The sequence below is a fragment of the Ammospiza nelsoni genome, chromosome 32, assembly GCF_027579445.1.
Source record: "Ammospiza nelsoni isolate bAmmNel1 chromosome 32, bAmmNel1.pri, whole genome shotgun sequence".
In the NCBI taxonomy this organism is placed as follows: Eukaryota; Metazoa; Chordata; class Aves; order Passeriformes; family Passerellidae; genus Ammospiza; species Ammospiza nelsoni.
Window position 1 is genome coordinate 2460715 of NC_080664.1, and position 22292 is coordinate 2483006.

At 48.5% G+C, this 22292-nt stretch overlaps 1 pseudogene; it reads left to right on the forward strand.

Annotated features, from left to right (window-relative positions):
- Positions 1-16: 16 nt before the first annotated feature.
- On the forward strand, positions 17-17027 carry LOC132085733 (cysteine sulfinic acid decarboxylase-like; annotated as a pseudogene).
- Positions 17028-22292: the final 5265 nt, after the last annotated feature.

A 22292-nucleotide genomic window follows, 5' to 3' on the forward strand; every position in this document is an offset into this window, starting at 1 on the left:
GGCAGGGACAGTGGCAGCAGCGTCCCCTTCCCAGCACCCTGCACGAGGAGAGGCATTAAATAGCACCAGCACTGCGGCGGCCGCCACTGCCCTGCAATGGCAGCAGGGCTGTATGGCCAACAGTGGAAGGACAACGAGAAGCTCCCTGATGCAGAACCTAGACAAAATCAACATAGTGCTGCGGGATCCTGCAGGAATCTTCGGACTGGTGGAACTTGTTGACACTGGTACTGGGATTTGGGGTACACGGGAAATGAAGGGCACTGGGAATGGGTGTAGGGACACAGGACATGGGGGACACCAAACACTGGTGGGGGAACACACTGCAAGTAATGGGGGGACACCAGGGACAGGTGGGGGGTACACTGGCGACAGGGGGGACAATGAGAATAAGTTTGGGGACCCTGGGAATAGGTGGGGGCCACACTGGGAATGGGTTGTGGGGACACTGGGAGTGGGAGGTCATATGGGGTCACCACTCTTCCCACAGATCTGGGGGCACAGTCCTAACCCTTCCCCCTGTCCCCAGAACCCTCCGGGGCTCCTTCCCGAGTCCTGGACTTTGCTCCTTGCCCCTGGCGATGTGACCAGAGGAAAATTCCATCCTGGGGAGGGAAGAGAGAGGAGCTGGGAAAGCCTGGTCCCAGGATCATCTAATCCCAGGAGAACCTGTTCCTGGCAGCACCTGATCTTGGAAAATTGCAGCTGGCAGAGGTGAGAGGAGAGGTGAGTCCAGAGAGCCTGATGCCGGGAGAAACCCATCCTGGGAACACCTAATGTGATCATCCTGTTACAGAACTACGTCATTCCAGAAGAACATCATTCTGTAATCGCCGTATCCCAGGAGAATTTCACCCTGAGAGAGCCTTATTCCAGGAGCACCTCATCACAGGGGGAAGCTCAGCCTGGGATCACCTTACCCCAGGAGATCCTTATCCCACAATCACCTCGTTCTGGGACCACCTTATCCCAGGAGATCCTTGTCCCAGGATCGCTTTATCCCAAGGTTATCTGCTTCCAGGAGGAGCTCATCCTGGGATCCCCCACTCCTGCCGACTGCTGCCAATTCCAGGGTCCCTCCTGCTGCACTTCGGGGTCTCCCTGTGTTCTCCTGCCATGGCTGAGCCCTCTGGAGCTGGGGACAGCATCCCATTGGAATGTCCTGGCCTGGACACGGCCGCTGGGGAGGAATTCCTGCAGGAAGTGTTCCAGATCCTGCTGGAGGAGGGCGTGCGGAAGAGCACAGATGTGACACAGAAGGTTGGGACACTGGGGCACTTGAGAGGGAGGGTCCCCAGTTCCATTGCATCCTATTCCTGTTTCCAGTACCATTCTCAATCCCAATCCCATTCCTGTCCCCACAGGTAGGTGACTGGAAGGAGCCCCCTGGCAGGGGATGGGGTTCCCGATTTGTCCCTATTGCTTGTCCTGTTCCCAGGCATTCCCTGTCCCCGTCCCTATCCCATTCTCCTTCCCAGTCATTCCCAATCCTATTCCCAGTCATTCCCAGGCGTGTGACTGGAAGCAGACATGGAAGGGGGTGAGGGTCACAATATTGCTCCTTTCCCAGTCCTATTCCCATTCTGAAACCCAGTTCCATTCCCATTCCCAATCCTGTTCTTAATACAAGTCCCGCTTCCAGCCCTGTTCCAACAGCTAGTCCCATTCCCAATCCCATTCTCAGTCCCGTTCGCGTTTCCAGTCCTGTTCCCATTCTGAGTCCCCTTCCCAATCTTATACTCGGAATAGGACTGGGAGTGGCACTGGGGCTGGAAATGAGAGTAAGTCCCAGTTGCAGTCTCATTCTCATTTCCAGTCTTGTTCCCCATCTTGTTTCCATTTCTAGTCCTATTTGCAGTCCCACTTCCAGCCTCATTGTCATTCCCATTCCCCATTCTGTTTGCAGTTCTGGTGCCAGTCCCATTCCCATTCTGGTTCCTGGTTCCAGTCCCATTCCCATTGTCAACATCATTCCCAGCTCGTTCCCCCTGCGGTTCCCAGTCCCACTCCCAGTCTCGTTCCCAGTCATTCCCAGTGCTTTCCCAGGTGTGTGACTGGAAGGAGCTGCAGGAGCTGCGGGACCTGCTGGATCTGGAGCTGCGGAGCGATGGGGAGGGGCGGGAGCGGCTCCTGCAGCGCTGCCGGGATGTGCTGCGCTTCAGCGTCCGCACCGGTGCGCTCCCAGTACGCACCAGTGCACACCAGTTCAGCCCCAGGGCAGGCCCAGTGCCTCCCAGTTTAGCCCTGCACAAACTGCATTGGGCACGGCCGCTCTCACTCCGGCCCAGCGGTTCCCAGTGTGGCCCCTGGTGCCTGACAGTGTCAAACATTGTGGCCCCTGCCATGTTCCCCTCCATGTCTCCCCTGTTATAAATGGTGTTCAATTTGTGTTGAATTTGGGCTGGGTTGGAATTGCTCTTTTGGGATGATTTGATGGGTGTTTGTTGTGGGTCCTGGGGAGGGCAGGTCCAGGGTTTGGTGGGGGTGATAGTCGAAGGGGGTCGGGAGGTGATTGGACAGGGGACTTGACCAATCATTCGATGCCCCAAGAAAATGATTGGTCCAGAATGAATATTGATATGGACCAATGAGAACACCGGAAAACACAGGGACCAATCAACACACAGATCCTTCTGAGGGACCTACATTTTTTGGGGAGAACTCAGTGTGTTTGGGAGACATTGTTATCTTTGGGTTGTTGCATGGGAGTTTGGGCTTATGTCAAACTCCTGTCCTCTGTGGTTTGTTTTAATGAACAATAGCCTTTTTCCTTCTCAAAATCTGGCCTCGTTCGAATCCATAACATCTTCTGGGGACTCATCAGGGATAGCCCACGCCCCAAACTGGTCTGGGGTAGCTCAGGACCTGGGAGATACGTCCAGCCACCTTTTTTGGCTGCCAGAGATTTGACTACGTCGGACTGCAGAAGGGATTGCTGCCTATACCCAAGGCTGCAGAGGACACAACAGCCCAAAAAGGTGAGAGCCCTTCGAGAGGGAGTGGGCCTCACACTGCCCCTGAGCAGTGCGAGTGGGGTTTAAGGTGCGAGGGGGTGCGAAGTGAATGTGCGTGATTGAGACAGGGACTGTGAGCGCAGACTCCCGAAGCAAGTGTGTGGGGGAAGCGAGTGTTGCAGCCGTTGAGTGAGTGTACCTCTAGGGACCCCTAGAGTAGGGGAGATGAAGAGTACCCTCCTCTAGCCACCCTTACCTGCTCAGGCGCCCGTTCCTCCAGTGAGTGGAGGCTCCAAGGGGTGATTTGGGCCCTTGGCCTTGAGAGGAGGGTGTTAGTGGGCTGGACTGCCCAGAGTAAGGGGCAAAAGCTCTGACCACTAGCCCAAATCACCTGGAGGGTTGTTCCTCAGAGATAGAGCAGGGGAGTCTAATCTCTGAGGAACTAGGACCTTAGGGGTGGGAGAAAAACTCCTATACAGAGACTGCCAGACAAAGTAGCCACTGTATATGGGAGTGCCCCTTTCTGAGACAGGGGAAGGGGAGGGTGCCCAGCGTAAGAGAGTTAGGGAGCCCTTGAGCTAGGATCCCACTGGGGGGGTTGCAGAGGGGGACAGACTCAGGACCCTGAGCTGGGATCCCATCAGGGGGTCGTAGGGGTAACTGAGGGGCCTAAACTTCACAGGTGCAGTGGCCCTCAAGCAGGCAGGTGGGCCCCCTGCTATGGAAGGGCCCTTTCAGCCACTAGGGCTGAAGGGGATGTTAGAACCTGTCTAAGCTAAGGCAAAATTCAAGAGGCAGAGCCTCTCCAGTGGAAGCCCATTGTACATGAGTTGTCGAGATCTCTGCAGAGTGAGGTTTGGAGGTGAGGACAAGCTGAAAGTCCTCCGACTGCTACTCAGGGAGGGCAAGTATAAGACCCCGCTGCGGCCATTTTGTATTTGGTTGAGCGGGCGGTTCGTTTCACTGTAGCCATTTTGTCTTTTGTTGAGCAAGTGGCTCGCTGTGGTCATTTGGTATTCGGGTGAGCAGGTGGTTTATTTCAGAGTGGCCATTTTGTCTTCTGTTGAGTAAGTGGCTCTCTGCGTCTATTTTGTATTTGGTTGAGCAAGTGGTTGTAAGTTGCTTAATTTCTTGAAATAGCCATCGTTATTGTTTAGTTTTCCAGCTAAGACAATAGCTATTACATTTCTTTTTTGAATTAATTTGGATATTTCACTATTCTTAGGTTATAAATGTTCATTTCAATTGACATTTTTATTCCGAAACCCTTGTTAAACTGCAATATTTATTTTGTTTCCCATACTAAATATTTCTTTGAGTCACCATTTTTTTGTTTTGTTTCCCACCAAAGCTACCACATTTATTTCGTTTCCCAGGTCAAACATTTCTTTAAAAGTTGCCATCTTTGTCTTGCCTCTTACGATAAGGAACTTTTAAAAGTAACCATTATTAATACATTTTCCACAATAATTAATATTTATTTTCTCTTCCTCATTAATAACTAATACTTATCCCTTATTAAAAAAAAATTAAAATAAATAAATAAATTAAAAAAATAATTAACAAAATAATATATATTTTTTAAATTGTAATTGGATACCAATTGCTAGTTAAAGATGGGACAGTGTGCTGGAAAAAGTGCTAGCAGGAAGAGAAAAGGGAAGGAAGTTTTTAAGTAAATACCTCCTAGTAGTCCTTTAGGTGAACTTTTAATAAACTGGGATACTTATGAGGGAATGAAGGATCTAGATAAAATAAAAATTATGAGCTACTGTACAGAAATATGGCCTAAAGAGAGTATTGCTGAAGGACCTGTCCTGGTACGGGACAAAAGAAAGATGGCTATGTACAGCTTTAAATAGATATGTCAATACCTGGGTAGAACCTTGCAAGGAAGAGATTAGTTATGCTAAATGTTGGTTAGAAAGGGAGAAACAGGAAGAGGAAATAAAAGGATATAAGGTATCCAGAGAAGAAGAAAAAGAAGAAACTAAGCTACCAGAAAGGAGGTGGGATCCTTTAGACCATCTTCCTCTGCCTCCCCCTCCTGATGCCTTAGATTACACTCAGAGTATCCATCTCCCTTAGATTACCTCCCGTTACCTCCTCCTCTGACTCCTCCTATAGACCACCTTCCTCCTCCCCCTCCAACCTTGTACCCCCTCAGTACCATCTCATGAGGTGGATGCAATTTCAGGATCTACTCCCACAGGAGTTTTAAAATCACCTCAACCTTTTAATTCAAGTTGTCCTGCTCCCAGCATCCCTTCTTCTGTATCATCTCCTTTCCCAAATATACCAGAACCTGCCCATTCTAGTACTCCTTCAGTTTTGCAGATTCCCTCCAGTTCCTCAAGTACCCAGACACCGGTCTCTAGTACCACTCAGAGTGTCCATACCCCAGTCTTGGCTCCCAAAACTTTCCAAAATACCCCTCTTTATTTTTCCTCCATATTTCAACCGACAACCCAAAGTACCTCTTCCTCTATTCTTATTTCTGGAACATAACAAAACATTCCTTTTTTATTTATCCCCCATACCCCAACATACTGAGAGTCAAAAGCAGGAGGAAAGTTTGCGAACAAAAGGTCAGGGAGTGAAAAGGGCCTGTTGTTGTAAAGATATAGAGGAAAAGAAGTTAATTGAACCAGATAAGCATGTAGAAAGCCATCAATATAATACAAGGTTCCAAGCAAAGAAAATTCAAGATGAAGGTGGGAGAATTGAAAAGTTGTTTCCTCTAAGGGAAGTGCCTATGGGGAGGGCCAGAGGTGGTACTGGTTTTGTGAATGCCCCATTCACGGCCTCTGAGGTTAGAAATTTTAAGAAAGAAATTAAACCTTTATTAGAAGATCCCATAGGCATCTCACAGCAACTAGATCAATTTCTAGGACCCAATATTTACACATGGGAAGAATTAAATTCAATTTTAGAAATACTCTTTTCCTCAGAGGAAATACAAATGATTAGTGCAGCAGGCATGAAAATTTGGGAGAGGGAGAATTGAGGTGGTCCCAGAGGGGAAGAGAAGATGCCTCTCAATCCACCCAACTGGGACCCAAATCAGGAGGAGGGAAGAGCAAGTATGAGACAATATAGAACCCTAATTATAAGAAGGATAAGAGAGGCTGTCCGTAAAACAAATAATGCTAAACTGGCATTTGATAGCCATCAGGAACGGGATGAGTCACCTAGTGCCTGGTTAGAGACATTTAAAAGAAATTTTGAATTGTATTCTAGTATTCTAGTGTTGATCCAGACAGTCCAGAAGGACAAGTCCTAGTCAAAATTCAATTTGTAACAAAGGCTTGGGTAGACATCAGGAGAAAATTAGAAAAGCTGGATGATTGGCAAGAAAAAGGAATGAACGAGTTATTATGGGAGGCACAAAAAGTATATTTAAGGAGGGAGGAGGAAAAGACCAGGACAAAAGCAAAAATCATGGTAGCAGTGGCTAGGGAAAGTGCAGGGTTCAGAAGTAGTGAATTGACAGGAGTGAGAAAAGGCGAGTACGCAGGGCCTCGAGGAGGTGAATTCAAAGTACAACCAAGTAGCAAGAAAGAGCCAAATAGAGATAGCAGAACATCTTGGGTGGAAGGAAGACCACCTTGGGCCGATATCATATGTTTTTATTGTGGAGAAAGGGGACACACCAGGAATTTTTGTAGAAAAGAAAGAATAGGTGAAGCCATCGCACAAGAACAGGACACCCTAGGAGAGAGGCAAACAGGAGATGACTAGGGGTGTCAGGGGCTCTACGCTCTGAGGGATGATATTGGTCATCAAAAGGAGCCTCTGGTAAACTTAGAAATTAGCCCTCAGAGTGAAGAAATTGAATTTCTAGTTGACACTGGGGCAGATCGTTCAAGTGTTTCAAAAATCCCTAAGGATGCAAACTAAGTAACGGAACATGTAAAGTTAGAGGGGCTGAAAACAACCCTTTGGAAGTACCCATCATTGAAGAAGTGTCTATAAAAGGAAGTTTCAGAGAAGGCTCTGCAGACCTGCTATACTTGCCAGAATTAGATTCTAACCTTCTAGGCCGGGATTTACAGGTGCAATTAAAGATAGTAGTACCTGAGGGAGAACATATGGTAGTAAAGATGATGGTTTTGAGGGAGGAAGATGAAAAGGCCATAAATCCGAGGGTGTGGGCAGAAGAGGGTGGACTGTTAAGCATTCCACCTGCAGAAGTAAAAATGAAACCCAACCTTCCTCCAATAAGAATTAAACAATAACCAATTTCTATAGAAGGGAAGCAAGGATTGACACCTGTCATTAAAAACCTGATTGAAGAAGGAATTCTAGAACCATGTATGTCCCCACATAACACTCCTATATTGCCTCTGAAGAAACCAGATGGTACATATCAGTTAGTCCAAGACCTATGAGAAGTAAATAAGTAAACAATTACCTGATACCCAGTGGTAGCCAACCCATACAATTTATTAAGCAAAGTACCATCAAAACATGCATGGTTTAGTGTTATAGATCTGAAAGATGCTTTTTGGTCCTGCCCACTTGAAAAAGAAAGTAGAAAATGGTTTGCATACGAATGGGAGGATGAGGAAACTGGGAGGAAACAACAGCTGCAATGGACAAGTTTACCTCCGGGATTCACAGAGTCACCAAATTTGTTTGGCCAGACTCTAGAAGAAATCATAAAACAATTTACACCCGAAGGAAATTCCCAGGTTCTACAGTATGTAGATGATTTGTTGATTTCTGGGGAACAAAGAGAGGAAGTACAAGCAACAACGGTTAATCTACTGAACTTCCTGGGGGGAAAAGGGTTAAAAGTATCCAAAAAGAAGTTACAGTTTGTTGAACCTGAAGTAAAAGATCTGGGTCACATAACTGGGAAAGGATACAAGAAATTAGATGCTGATTGAATTCAGGGCATACTATCCTTACCAGCGCCTACAACAAAAACGGATGTAAGGAAATTACTTGGATTAACTGGATACTGTAAATGATGGATAGATGGACACACAAAGTTAGTTAAATTCCTATATAACAAATTGGTTGAAGATGAGCCTATAAATTGGAGTGAAGATGATGAGAAGCAGCTGGAAGAATTAAAGGAAAAATTAGCAAATGCCCCAGCGTTAAGTTTACCGGATTTGAATAGACTGTTTGAACTGTTTGCTAATGTAGAAGAAGGAATAGCTTATGGTGTCGTTGTACAAGAATGGTGTGGAGTGCGGAAGCCCATTGCCCACATCTCAAAATTATCAGACTCGGTTGTCAGAGGTTGGCCTATTGTGGAAGAATGGCTGGATAAACAGGGCCATGGGTCCCTTGAAATGTTGTACAAGCAAACCCCATGTTGGCTTGACATAACTAGGCTGCACGCCATGATAAGGAGATTGCAAAGTGTGCTGTGTTATGCTGACAAGGTCGAAAGGGCAAGGACAGCAGTAAAAATGAAGAAGAAAAGAGGTTTTGCAATATAAAAATTGAAAGTAAAAGCAACGAGAATGAGGAAGAACCCTGTGTTAGAAACCACAAAGGAAGAGGAGTATGTAATGTAACTTTTTGCTTTAAACCAATGAACTAACGATGAGTACGCATCACGAATAGAAACATACAAAAGTTCCGTTGTACTCAAAATAAGCTGAAGCTTGCTTTACCAATCATATTAACTGATTGCTTGTCTTCCCTCGCCGCTGTCAGCCTCCTTGTCTCCAAGCAGTAGCTGCCACTGTAGTTCTCCTAGAAGAAGGTTACAGGTTAACATTAGGTAACAAAATCAAGGTATATACTCCCCATGATTTAAAAAATATCGTAAGTAGGAGAGCATGTCAGTGGATTTCAGACAGTAGACTTTTAAAGTATGAATTGATTTTAAACAACAGTGAAAATATAGAATTAGCTACAACAAGAATTCAGAACCCCGTGCAGTTCTTATATGGAGAACCAAAGGAAGAATTACCATATCACTGTCTCGAAACTATAGATTTGAAGATAAAAGTCAGAGAGGATCTATTAGAACAACCTTTATCTGAGGGAGAAATACTTTTTATAGATGGTTCATCACAAGTAGTTGATGGGAAAAGAGTATCAGGATATGCCATAGTAGAGGGATATACAATGACAGTTGTGGAAAAAGGAAAGCTTCCTGTGAATTGGTCTGCAGAGTGTTGTGAGATTGATGCACTATTAAAAGGAGTGAAATGGTTGGACAAAAAGAATGGCACTATATTCACTGATTCTAAATATGCTTATGGGGTAGTACATACCTTTGGGAAAATCTGGGCGGAGAGAGGATTTGTTACTGAAAAGGAAAAACCTTGATTCATGAAGGCCTCATAAGAGCAGTGCTAGAAGCTTTGAAAGGGCCTAAAGAAATTGCAGTGGTGCATACAAAAGGACACCAAAAAGGTGATACTAGAGAAATAAAAGGGAACAACTTGGCAGATATAACTGCAAAGAGGGCCACAGTGGAGAATTCAGAAAAGGTCCTCAAACTAAATGAAATAGGAGATGAGAATGATGATGATGATAGAGGAAAGGAGGAGATCCCTACATTTAATGAGAAAGAACAAGAAGAGTTACTAAAACATGGTGTGGACCAAAATGAAAAAGGAGAATGGAGGATGCCAGAGGGTAGACAAGTATTAGAGCATTAACTAGGAAGATATTAGAGGACCTACATGTCTCAACCCATCGGCGCACTCAAGCTTTGTGCGATCATTTTATGAGAACTTATGTATGTATTGGGGTATGGGAAATTGCCAAAATAATAACCAGAGAATGTATGACATGTCAGAAGATAAATAGAAAAATAATGAGAAAATTACCTCCAGTGGGAAGCGAGTTAGCAAAAAGACCATTTCAATGTATACAAACAGACTTTACGGAATTACCACAGTTACAAAGGTATAAGTATTTACTAGTAATGATAGACCATCTGACTCATTGGGTGCAGGTATATCCAACAACGAAAGGAACTGCAGAGACTGTAAGCAAAATTTTATTAGAACAAATCATACCCCGATATGGAATAATTGATACTATTGACTCCAATAGAGGTCCTCATTTTACAGCTAAGATATTACAACAACTAATGAATGCTCTAAATATCATCTGGAAATTTCACACTCCATGGAGACCCCAAAGTTCTGGGAGGGTAGAAAGAATGAATCAGATTCTTAAGATAACTCTTACAAAATTAACAGAAGAAACAAAGAAGAATTGGTTGAAATGTCTCCCTCTGGCACTAATGAGGATAAGGACTAAACCAAGGGCAAATATAGGAGTGCCACCATATGAAATTATGTTTTGTTTACCATTCTTAACAACTTCAGGAGATGTGAGAACATATGAAGAAGGAGAATGGGGTGTGAGAAAATATATCAAGACTACAACCTGCACTTTAGAAGAATTAAGGGATATCTTCCTCAAGCTACTCCCATTGATTTCAAAATCCACAAATTCCAACCTGGTGACTGGGTATTTATCAAGACCTGGAGAGAACAACCATTAATCCCAAAGTGGGAAGGTCCATTCCAAGTTTTAGCGAAACAGTTATTCAAACACAGGAGCAGGATGGACACTTGTCACCCGAGTGAAAGGGCCAGTTTCAGCACCCGAGGGGCTATCTCTGACCTCAGCTAAGTAACACCAAGCTGATTCTAAGGAAGAAGACATCAGAAACACCATAAGAAGACAAATAAGTTATGAGTTATAATAGAACTTTGTTAGATTTATTGTAAAATAACTAATTGAAAGTTGTAACTTTTTTTTTCTCTATTTAGGGGGGGTGAAATGATATGAGTTGTGAAGGAAGTATTTTAATCTCTGGTATTTATTAATACAGATCCTGAGATCCAGGAAAAGATAGAGCATTCTCCCATGCCTCTAGCAATCTGCCCCTAAAAGACGGAAGGAACAGGTTGATACAAAAGGGAAGGTAGACTCCTGCAGCAGTAATTGGTAAGAATCTCACAGAAATAAACAAGGAAAGCGGGGGGGCAAGACTGGATGAGGTTATATTCTTACCACAGAGTCGCTGATCCTCTGTGGAGGGGAGACATGGCTGGGAGAGTAGCTTGTACCGGACCCCCACTGCCATTTCAGAAATGCCACTATCCTCTGTGTGCAGGAGATTCTTGGACTGCTGTCCCTAGAACCCGCACGAATCCGAGTCCCAATTGCTTCAACTCTTTGTCATTCACCAGCTGTATAGAAGATGGAAAAACACATTGGCTATATGAAAATATAGGGAATTTCAAACAGAAGTTAATGGGGGAATGCCCTATGAAAGAAAAATTAATCTGTTCAGGAAAGAGACTGATTGAAAGAAAGATAAGACATGGGGTTTATGAACCATGTTTAATGAAAGAAAGCTGCTACTACAAGAAAATGGAGTGGAAATAGCGGAGAACTCAGAGATTGCCAAGTCAGCCCCTGAGATGTACAAGCAATACCAGAAATTGAGACAACTATACACCATTGAAGAAGAAACTAATTAAGAAAATGTTGGACATGCTGATGCGGGCTAAAGCCCGATCAAAGTTTTAGGGGGGAAGTTGTTATAAATGGTGTTCAATTTGTGTTGAATTGGGGCTGGGTTGGAATTGCTGTTTTGGGGTGATTTGATGGGTGTTTGTTGTGGGTCCTGGGGTGGGCAGGTCCAGGGTTTGGTGGGGGTGATAGTCGAAGGGGGTCGGGAGGTGATTGGACAGGGGACTTGAGCAATCATTCGATGCCCCAAGAAAATGATTGGTCCAGAATGAATATTGATATGGACCAATGAGAACACGGGAAAACAATCAATCAACGTGCAGATCCAACACCCACCAATCCTGGACCTGAGAGAGGTTATAAAGTGAGGGTTTCGGTTGGGTTTGGGGTTCTTCTCCTTCTGAGGGACCTACTTTTGGGGGAGAACCCAGCGTGTTTGGGACACGTTATCTTTGGGTTGTTGCATGGGAGTTTGGGCTTATGTCAAACTCCCCGTCCTCTGTAGTTTGTTTTAATAAACGAGAGCCTTTTTCCTTCTCAAAATCTGGCCTCGTTCAAACTCATAACACCCCAATCTTCTGCATCTCGCTTGACTGCCCCCATGCCCCCCCATTTCCCCCTGCATCCACTCCCTGACCCTCCCCATATACCTCCAACTCCTTCCAAGTCCCATCTGATCCCTCCATACCCACCCCCAATCCTTCCTGTCCCCCCATCCTCCATGTCCCTCTTGTGCATCCCCTGATTCCCCTGTATCCCCTCTGCCCACCCATTTTCCCATTTCCTCACACCCCCTCATTCCGTCCTCCATATCCTCCTCCTGTCTCCCCAGTCTCCTTCTGACCCTGCCATGACTCCTCGGAACCTCCCAGGCCCTCCCCTTATCTTCCCGTGTCCCACCCTCCACGTGCCATCCTTAACCCTCTCATGTTCCCCCCCATTTGCCCCTATCCCCTCCCATATCTCTCCCTGCCTCTCCCTGCCCCCCCCCATGTCCTCCCCTGACCACCCTCTGTCCCCTCTGTGTTCCCCCAGGTCACCCCCTGTCGCGCATCCCGGCTGGATGGTGACGGGGGTGGGCTACAGTCCCCCTCTTTTGGGCTCCACACTATCCCAGCTACCAGTGGAGGCGCAGCGTGGAACAAATGGGCCACAGCACGGGCCTGGGGTAGAACTCTGGGTAACGTTTTTAGATGGCAAAAACCCCCTCCCCAAGGTCCCAGGACCACAAACTGGGGGCAAACAACAGCTTATAAAGGGGGGCAGGTCTCAGGGGAGGATAGAATCTCTAGCTAATCAGGAGAATTGGGGGTGGAACACAAGGTGGGGAATACAAGGTATATAAACCAATGAAGGACTTCAAGGGAAGGGAACAGTTTGGGATAGGAGGGGTTAACAACACGATGGGAGGGGACAGGGATTTGAAACTTGGCCAGAAAATAGCTAAGTAACAAACAGATAAACCCACACCTGGCCCAATAAAATAACAAAGGCAGGTCTCTATCCCTGAACCCTGAACAAGGGTTGTGAACCCTAGTCGCTAATATCCTCATTCTAACCTTAGTAGGCAGTCAGCCAGTAGAACACCCGTTCATCATCATGGGCCAACTAGCCTCATTCACCTACTTCACTCTAAAAACAGGGGGAGAAAAAACCCAAAAGGACCACCAAACCACAAATCAAGCAGTAAACATGCCAAATAAATAAACTGGTTCTTCAACAAGCTTTTCTTGGGGCTGGACTGTGGACCACCACGCCCTGGCTGGCCGGTTCCTCACCGAGACCCTCAACACGAGCCCGTGAGCCCCCAACACTCCCAAAGGGCAGCTGGCGCATGGGGAGACCCCTCAAAAAGCTGCCATGACCCTCCCCTCCCCCAGATCCACCTGCAAGGAGCCCCTGGTGCTGATGGAGGGGGAGGTGCTGGCGGGAGGATTTTGGGCTGCTCAAGGTTGGAGGGAGGGTTTTGGGGGTGTTGAGGAGCCCAAATGAGAAAGGACCTGCCAAAACCCTGTGCTGACTGCCCTGATCTAGCCCCCAGTGTTGGTGCTGATGGAGGGGGGCTTCTGTGGGGAGGGTTTTGGGGTGCTGAGGCTCTGGGGAAGTTGTTTGGGGTTCTGAGGTTTCAGGGGGAGGGGAACCCTCCCGACTGCTGCTGGGCCCTTCCAGGTACACATAGGAAGTGGCCCCAGTGCTGGTGCTGATGGAGGAGCAGGTCCTGGCCAAGCTCTGGGAGCTCGTGGGGTGGAGCAGCGGCGATGGCATCTTCGCTCCCGGTATCCCGGACCCTTCCCGAGGGGTATCCCTGTCCCCCCTCTGCCCCTGGCAGCCTGTCCGTGGTGCCCTGGGGGTGAAACGGAGGTCCCTGTCCTGGGCAGGGGGCTCTATGTCCAACATGTTGGCCATGAACGTGGCGCGATTCCGGCGTTTCCCGGAGAGCCGCAGCAGAGGGAACTGGGACCTGCCTCGCCTGGGCCTGTTTGCATCCCAGGAGGTGGGACTGGGGGATCGAGGTCACCCCAAAACCTAATCCTCAGAGTCATCCCAATTCTAATCCATTGGGTCATTCCAAACCCTATTCCTGGGGTCACCCCAAAACCTGATTCCTTGAGTCATCCCAAATGTGGCCACCTGAGGTCACTCAAAACCTGATCCCATGGGTCACTCCAAATGTCATCCCTGGGACCTCCACAAAACATGATCCAGGGGCTCACCTGGGGTCATCCCAAAAACTGATCCTGGTGTCGCCCCAAAGTTGATCCTTGGAGGTTGCCCTAAACCTGATCCATGGGGTCACTCCAAAACCTGGTGTCACTGAGGCTATCCCAAAACCTGGTCTGTGGGGTCACCCCAAGTCTAGTCCCTGAGATTACCCAAAATCTGGGGTTATCCCAAGTCTGGTCCCTGAGGTGACCCCAGAATCTGATCCTGGGGTCCTCCCAATCCCGGTCCTGTTTTCCTGCCCAGAGCCATTACTCCATCCTAAAAGGAGCTGCTCTCCTGGGAATTGGCACGGACAACGTTCACCTGGTGCGGACAGATGAGAGGTGAGTGCTGGGAGGTCCCGAGGGACCCCAGGTCAGGGGATTCCTGCAGGTATCCATCCCTATCCCTTCCCTTCAGGGGGAAGATGATCCCGGAAGAGCTGGAGAAGGAGATCCAGAGGGTGAAAGCTGAGGTCAGGAGAGGCTGCACACCTCAAAGGCCCTCAAACTCCCCAATGGCTCCGCAGTAACCCCAACGGCCTTCCCAGTGTTCCCAAAGCTCCCTCAAAGTCCATGTCCCCACCTCTAAGTCTCCAAAGCCTCTCCAATGTTCCCAAAGCCCTTCCCATGTACATAAACCACACTCCATGTCCCCCAATGTCCCCCCAAAAACCCTGAATGTCTTCCAATGTCCCCCCACTGTCTCTTCAGTTCTTCAGTGCACCCAATGTCCCCTGTCCTCCCCAGACCTCCTGCCCTTCCTTAAAGTCAGTTGCCTGTCTGCCCCAAATCCCTCTGTAGCCCATTTCCTGCACCCCCAAAGTCCCCCTGTATCCTCCAGCCCCCCACAGCTTTCCTCCTGAGCCATATCAAAGTCCCCCCAAATGCCCACCCAGGGCTCGGAGCCCCTTCTTTTTCTGTGCCACCATCTTGGCCACCTTTGACTCCCTGTGCTCCCCTGCCCTCTACCCCCTTCCATGCCCCCAGCACCCTCCAATATCCCCAGACCCCTCCCTAATCCCCTCCAGGGCTCAGAGCCCCTCTTTGTGTGTGCCACGAGTGGCACCACCTTCCTGGGCGCCTTCGACCCGCTGGACGCCATCGCCGACGTCTGTGCCCGCCACGGGCTGTGGCTGCATGTGGACGTGAGTTTGGGGTGCTTGGCTGGGGGGGCTTGGGGGTCCCCCTGTGCGTGCTGATCCCCCTTTTCCTGCAGGCAGCATGGGGGGGCAGCGCCCTCCTGTCCCCCCAACTCCGTCATCTCCTTGCCGGCATCCACAGGTGTGTCCCTCCCCCTACCCCCGCAAAAGACTCCCACCTGCCCTCTGAGCTTTTGGGGATACCCTTTTTCCCCAGAGGGCCCCCCCCAAACTCTGCTGTTCCCCCCCACCAGAGCTGACTCAGTGACCTGGAACCCCCACAAGCTGTTGATGGTGGGGTTGCAGTGCTCAGCATTCCTGCTCCGTGACAGCTCCGTAGGTGCCCCCCATCCTGAATTTGTGCCCCTAGGATGCCTCCTGGGCCCCCTCATTAATTCTGGTGCCCCCTGCCCATCCCAGGGGCTCCTGCAGCGCTGCCATGGCGTGGGGGCCTCGTACCTGTTCCAGCGGGACAAGTTCTACGACGTGTCCCTGGACACAGGGGACAAGAGCCCCCAGTGCGGCCGCCGCGCCGACGGCCTCAAGCTCTGGATCCTCTGGAAAGCCGTGGGGACCCGGGGGCTGGCACAGCGTGTGGAGCGGGCGTTCGGTGCCTCTCGGTGAGCCCCAGGATCAGGGGGAACCCTCCACCCTCCCAAACTTGGCTTCACCCCTTTGCTGTCCCCAGGTATCTGTTGGAGCAGGTGAAGAGGAGGGAGGGATTCCAGCTGGTGATGGAGGTAAGGGTGATGGTGGAATGGAGAATGGGGGACATGGACACCTAAAAGTCCTGGAGGTTGGAATGCCACGGGTTTAAATCATCCTGGAGCTTTAACTGCCTGGCGGTTAATCCCAAAGGTTTGAATCCCCAAAGTTTAAATTCCAGAGTTTTCAATCCCAGAGGCTGAAATCTCAGAGGTTTGAATTGTCCCAGAAGTTTAAGTCTTGGAGGTTTAAATCCCTGAGGACAAATCCCACAGGTTTGAATCCCAGAATCTGAAATCCTGCAGTTTGGAATTCCACAGATTTAAATCACCCCAGGGGTTGAAATCCCAGAGGTTGAAATCCTGGAGTTTAATCATCCTGGAAGTTTCCATTTTGGAGGTTTAAATCCTGGAGTATTAAATCCTGGAGGTTCCAACCACAGACAAGTAAATACACATGGCTGAATTTCTGGAAGTGCAAATCCCTATCAGATTCTGGGAATTGGGTGAAGGGTCATGATCTCCTTCCTCTTCCTGCAGCCAGAATTTATCAACCTCTGCTTCTGGTTCATCCCACCCAGCCTGCGGGGCCAGGAGAACTGCCCGCAATTCTGGGACAAACTGGGAAAGGTGAGCCCAGAATTCCAAATTCCCCCCACCTCCAACAGCCTTCCAAATCCCCAGAAATCACCCAAAAAGAAAAACAAAATCCTCCTGAAATGGTGTGTCCCCCTAGGTGGCCCCAGCCATCAAGGAAAAGATGATCCGGAGGGGCTCCATGATGGTGGGGTACCAACCCCAAGGATCCCACGTCAACTTCTTCCGGCCGATTATCACCAATCCTGCTGTCACCCGCCAGGACCTGGACTTCTTCCTGGATGAGATACAGGAATTGGGATGGGATCTGTGAGCACTCCCAAAAACCCCAGTGAAAGACCCCAAAACCTTCCCCCCATCCCTGAGGTAGAGGAGCAGATCCTTGATTTCCTCCCCTCATCCCAAATTGGAAATGACCCCAAAACTCCACACTCATGGAATAAAACTCCATTTAATGGTCTTGATCTGATAATAATTTGATATAACCCCACCCTCAAAATAGGGTTTGGGGTGTAGGGGGTCCCATAATTCCCCTGGAAGCTCCAGAGGAGGTTGTGGATTCTGGGATCAGCATGTAGTAGCCTTGTGACTCTCCTGACATTGCCATGGCTTCTTGAAGTTCCAGAGGCTGGAATTTGTAGGGAAGAGGATCTGTCAGCATGCAAAAAACTCTTGGGAAAGTACTGCAAAACCTGCTGTGTCCATCCCTGAGGAAGTGGAGCAGAGCCTGGACTTCCTTCTGGGATCTTTAAATCAGGAGTAAAGATGGATGTTCTCGGCACTTGATCCTAAAACTCAGCACTCATGGAATAAAAGAGCATTTAATGGTCTCAATTTTATATGAATTTGATATCACACTCCCCTCCCCCAGGAAGGGAGTTTGGGGGTCCCTCAATTCCCCTGGAGGCTCCGGAGGAAGTTGAGGATTTCGGGATCAAGGTGGGCCTTCTCAAGGCAGGCTAGGAGCTGGGACGCCGTGGCTTCCTCTCGCTGACGCCGCTGCCAATCCCGCAGCATCTCGAAACTCCTCATAGTGGAATTGTTCGGATTTTCCTCCTGGATCTGGTCCAGCCTGCTCTGCTCCAGCCCTAGATGCAGAATTCCCACCTGCCTCCACTCTTTTCCGAATCTTTCGGCGACTGTCATCAAATCCTTCTGTGTCAATATTTGGGGATTTATGGGTGGAGTTGGAATCCCTCCAGGATGCCGTCCTGAAGTGGGATCCCCGGTCCCGTTGGGGGTGTCCCTATTAGGTTCCCTGGGGTTTTCCTCCGGGATTTGCTCTTCCAGGGGCAGCTGGAAGCGCTGGATGAGGTCGGGGCGGCCAATCTGCCGCAGGATCCTGGCGATCTCACGCAGGGAATTCCCCGGGAAGCGCTGGAGGAGGATCCGGCACAACTCAGGGCGCGATGCCTGGAGCACAAGCCCGGCAGGAATTTTGCTTTCCAGAAGGTACTTCAGGTTCTGGAATTGTTCTTCCGAGAGCGCCTGGTGCACCTCAAGCAGTGTTGCCCGCTCGTCTTTCGCCATCGGGGCAGAAAATCCCACGGGGAAATGGGGTCACTGCTGGGACACAAGGGCTGGGCTAGAGGAAGAACCACGCAGCCCACAGAGTGGCGGACCAAGGGGGCACCGCTGGGCCCAAAAAATTCGGGGTGTGGGTGGAAAGGGGCCACGCTGTGCTCCATAAATTGGGGTAGATGGGTCACCGCCCGCCCCGAGGGTTTTCCTGGTGCCCCCGTTGTCCTCTCTAGGGGGACGCTAGGGGCTGAACGCTGCCAGCGTCCCCCTAGAGCACCCCACCCTGCCCTGGGCCTGAGCCGCAGAGTCTCCCCCCAGTGGCCCCCCAGCCCTGGGGCTGGGACCCCCAGTGTCACCCCAATGGCCCCACTCCTTCCTGGCTCCTCCCGATGTCCCCGCCGTGTGCCAGGTGCCCTTTCTTCCGGGTCCCCACGATCTCGCGGCGCCCTCGGTACTTCCCTAGTCCGGATTCGCACCGTTCTCTCCCTCAAGCCTCTCGTTCTCCCCCCGCCACCGCCCCGCTCTCACCGCGCTCTGTTCCCGCCACCGCCCCGCTCTCACCGCGCTCTGTTCCCGCCACCGCTGTTCCGCATCTGACGAGCGGAGGCGCGGCTTCCTCTCCCCCCCCCAGCGGAGCGGGGCCGCTTTGAGCGGACTTGGTGCGTCCTGCCCGGGGCGGGTCCTGCCCCGGGCGCGGCCCGGGGCCGTCCCGAGCGGAGTCCGGAGCTTGGTTTCGGGGCACCGGGGCGATTCGGGTTGCGGGGAATGAGTTTTGAGCCCAGTGTCCAGCCCCGAGCGGCGGCCGCGCGGGAGCCCTTCCCTTCTCCCGGCCTCGTCCGGTGCCCCTGTGAGATGCAAAGCTCTGTTTCGTGTCAGGTACAAACAGGCGACGTGTGTATTTGCGAATGCGAAATGTGTGGACCCCGACAATGGGAGAGCTGTGAATTCTAATAATAACTGAGGAAAATAAAGCATGGAAAAAGGCCTTTGAACCTATCTTGTTTGCAATTAACCCTGGTTGATTTAGGAGCATTGGAATTAAGGTGTTAAAGATGTTGCTTTTTGCTTGCATTTAATCCATAAAAAGCTCTGCAATAATAACCTTTTGATGTATAATTTTAGAATATTACTTGTATCCTTGAAACTATAGCTTTTGAATATATATGAAGGAAATATGCTTACCTCACACCTTATTGAAGCAGAGAAAAACAGCTTGAGAAAGAAAGATGAACATCACCTCAAGGATTTATGGTTTTGACCAAAGGGAAGCTGGACATCACTGTTATGAGATTTAGAGTCTCTGCAATTAAAAGGTGAACACACATCTGGGGAGCCAGACCCCACCAGATGGGATTCGTCTTTCTTCTTTCAGAAACTGGACCGTCACCATCTGGGGATACTCCTTTGAGATACATCCCGAGAAATTAAAATCACAATAGTGTATAGAATTGTGATATAATATTTTGGAATGAAAATTGCTGATGGGTAAAAGATTGGAAATAGAAACTGCTGAAAAAAACTGAGTGCCCCTATAAATACCTGTAACCATCAATTATCGGTGTGCAGTTGGAGGGAAAACTTCCCCCACTGTACCCAGCACTGTATTGCTCATACTTTACCATATTAAATAATAAATTGATTGCTGCTTGAATATTGGCCTAGTCAAGCTTCTTATTCATAATAAATTTGGTGCGTTGGCCGGAAATTTCCAAATCCATTGAGGGAGACTCCTGATCTCAGGGAGGCGCCCCACCTTGTAGGCTTCTGCCTCGGGTGGCCCCGAGTGACAGGGGACTCTCTCAGGGAAGAGGAAATCCATAAGGTAAATTATGAGCGAAGAATTTTTAGCTCCTGGAGTAGACTGCAGTAAATTCACCTGTAATAAACTCGTGCACAAAGACCCAGGTGAGAAAAGGAGGCTGTAAGTATTGCTTGGTTTGTTGGGATAAGAACAGGTGTAGGTGTGTAAGAGTGTGAATGGTGTGTGTGTGAGATGTGACCTAATCACAACACAGGTGAGGAGTTCTTCTAACCTCAGCTTTGCTACCCCACGAGGGGGGCGGCAGGTGAAGGAACAAAGCATGTGGAAGAGGATTTTCTGTATATAAAAGGTTGGGGGGGTGAGATGCGATAATAGTTACGGAGAGGAATTTGTTTTCTTTTCCTTGTAGAGAATCAGAGGCAAGAGGCATTAGAAGGGACTTGTTATTAAGGAAATTCCTGACAAGAAGGACTAAGGTCTGAACAAGTGAGGTCAAAGTGAGCGAGGGAACACCTGTTCGGGGAAAAAAAATGGGTCAATGCCAGAGCAAATACCCAGGAGGTGGTATAAACCAGCAGGAAAATAAAGGTACTGAAAGTACTGGAAAAAGAGGGAGCATTTTGCCAGATATACCCCAGGACATCCCCCTTGGGGTAATGTTAAAATTGTAGGACAAATGTGAATCCAGGAGAGGAAAAAGTAAAGAGCAAACGATACAATATTGTATGGTAGAATGGACTAAGGAAATGATACGACCTGATAATTTATACTAGCCAATGTACGGGTCATTTGAAGGGTGAATCTGTAAGGCCTTGAATGCCTATGTCCTGGCCTACTCCCCCTGTATGCATTAAAAACCAAAAAGGAAAAGAATCAGTGAGATCACTTAGATAACCTTCCCCCCCCCTCTTATCTACCACAGCCAGCTGCACTCCCACTGCCACAAGCCCTGGTGGTTCCACTGCCGCTGCCACAAGCCCCGGTGGCTCCGCTCCTGGTACTTGATTCACCACCAGCACACAGAACAAGAAGCCAAGAAAGGTCACAAGCAGAAAGCAGCAGGGATAGCAATAAAGAAGGGAAGGGGGGGCAGCTGTACCCATTAAGGGAAGTACCATTAGTAGGAAATCAAGGGAGACCAGTCATTGGGTATGTGCCAGTACCCCTGAACACCAGGGATGTAAGGGTGTTTAAAAACAAAAGGAATAGGAAGGTTACTCGAAGATCCTCTAGGGGTGTCTGAAAGGCTAGATCAGTTTCTAGGATCCAGTATTTACCCCTGGATGGAGATTCAGTCAATTTTAAGTATTTTATTTACAGAGGAGAGGCAGCTGATTTATTCTATTACAGAGGAGAGGCAGCTGATAAGATAGGTTAACATGAGAATTTGGGATAGAGACCACCAGCAGGGACCTTTAGGAGAAATGAAATGGCCCCTGGCAGTCCCTAACTGGGACTGTAACAACAACCAGGACAGGCAGAATATGGTGGATCTCAGGAATATAATTATTCAGGGAATCTGAGAAGCAATCCCCAAAGGGCAAGATGTTAGCAAAGCCCTGAATGAACGTCAGGGGAAAGACGAGTCACCCATAGATTGGTTAGAAAGAGTAAGGAAAGGTATCCAATTGTATTTGAGATTAGATCCTGATACAGCAGTGTGGGAAGCATTAATCAAAACTCAGTTTGTGGCTAAGTACTGTGAGGATATTAGAGGGAAACTTAGAAAGTTAGACGGCTGGCAGGAGAGAGGTTTGCAAGAATTGTTACGAGAAGCACAGAGAAAAAATATTTTATCGATGGCTTGTCATGGGTGATAGAAGGGAAAAGAAATTCAGGATAAACAATTGTAGAAGGAGAAAATATGTCTGTAATAGAATGAGGAAAAATAAGTTCTAGCTGGTCAGCTCAGGCTTGTGAATTATAACGAGCTTTAGAACTTTTAAAAGATAAGGTGGGGACTATTTACACATACTCAAAATATGCTTTTAGAATGCTACACACATTTGGAAAAATCTGGATAGAAAGATGTTTGATAAACACTCAAGGGAAGAAACTGATCCATCAGGAGTTAATAATCAGAGTGCTTGAAGCCTGGAAAGGACCTAAGAGAATAGCAGTAGTACATGTAAGAGGTCATCAACGGAGGTCAAGCTACTTAGTGAAAGGAAACAGCACAGCTACCAAGCTGCAAAGGAGGCAGCATGTAAATTAAAAAAAACTATCCAGCTGAACACCGTAGCGGAAATTCAACAGGAGCTGCCAAAAAGTTATAGTACTCAAGAGGAGAATGCTATAAAAAGATTAGAAGCTAAGAAAGAGCTGGAAAAATGGGTACTGTCAGATGGGAGAGAGATTTTACCTAAGGCTTATGCTAGAAGGATTTTAAGCCAGTTGCACCAACACACTCATCGGGGAACAAGAGCCTTATGTGATCATTT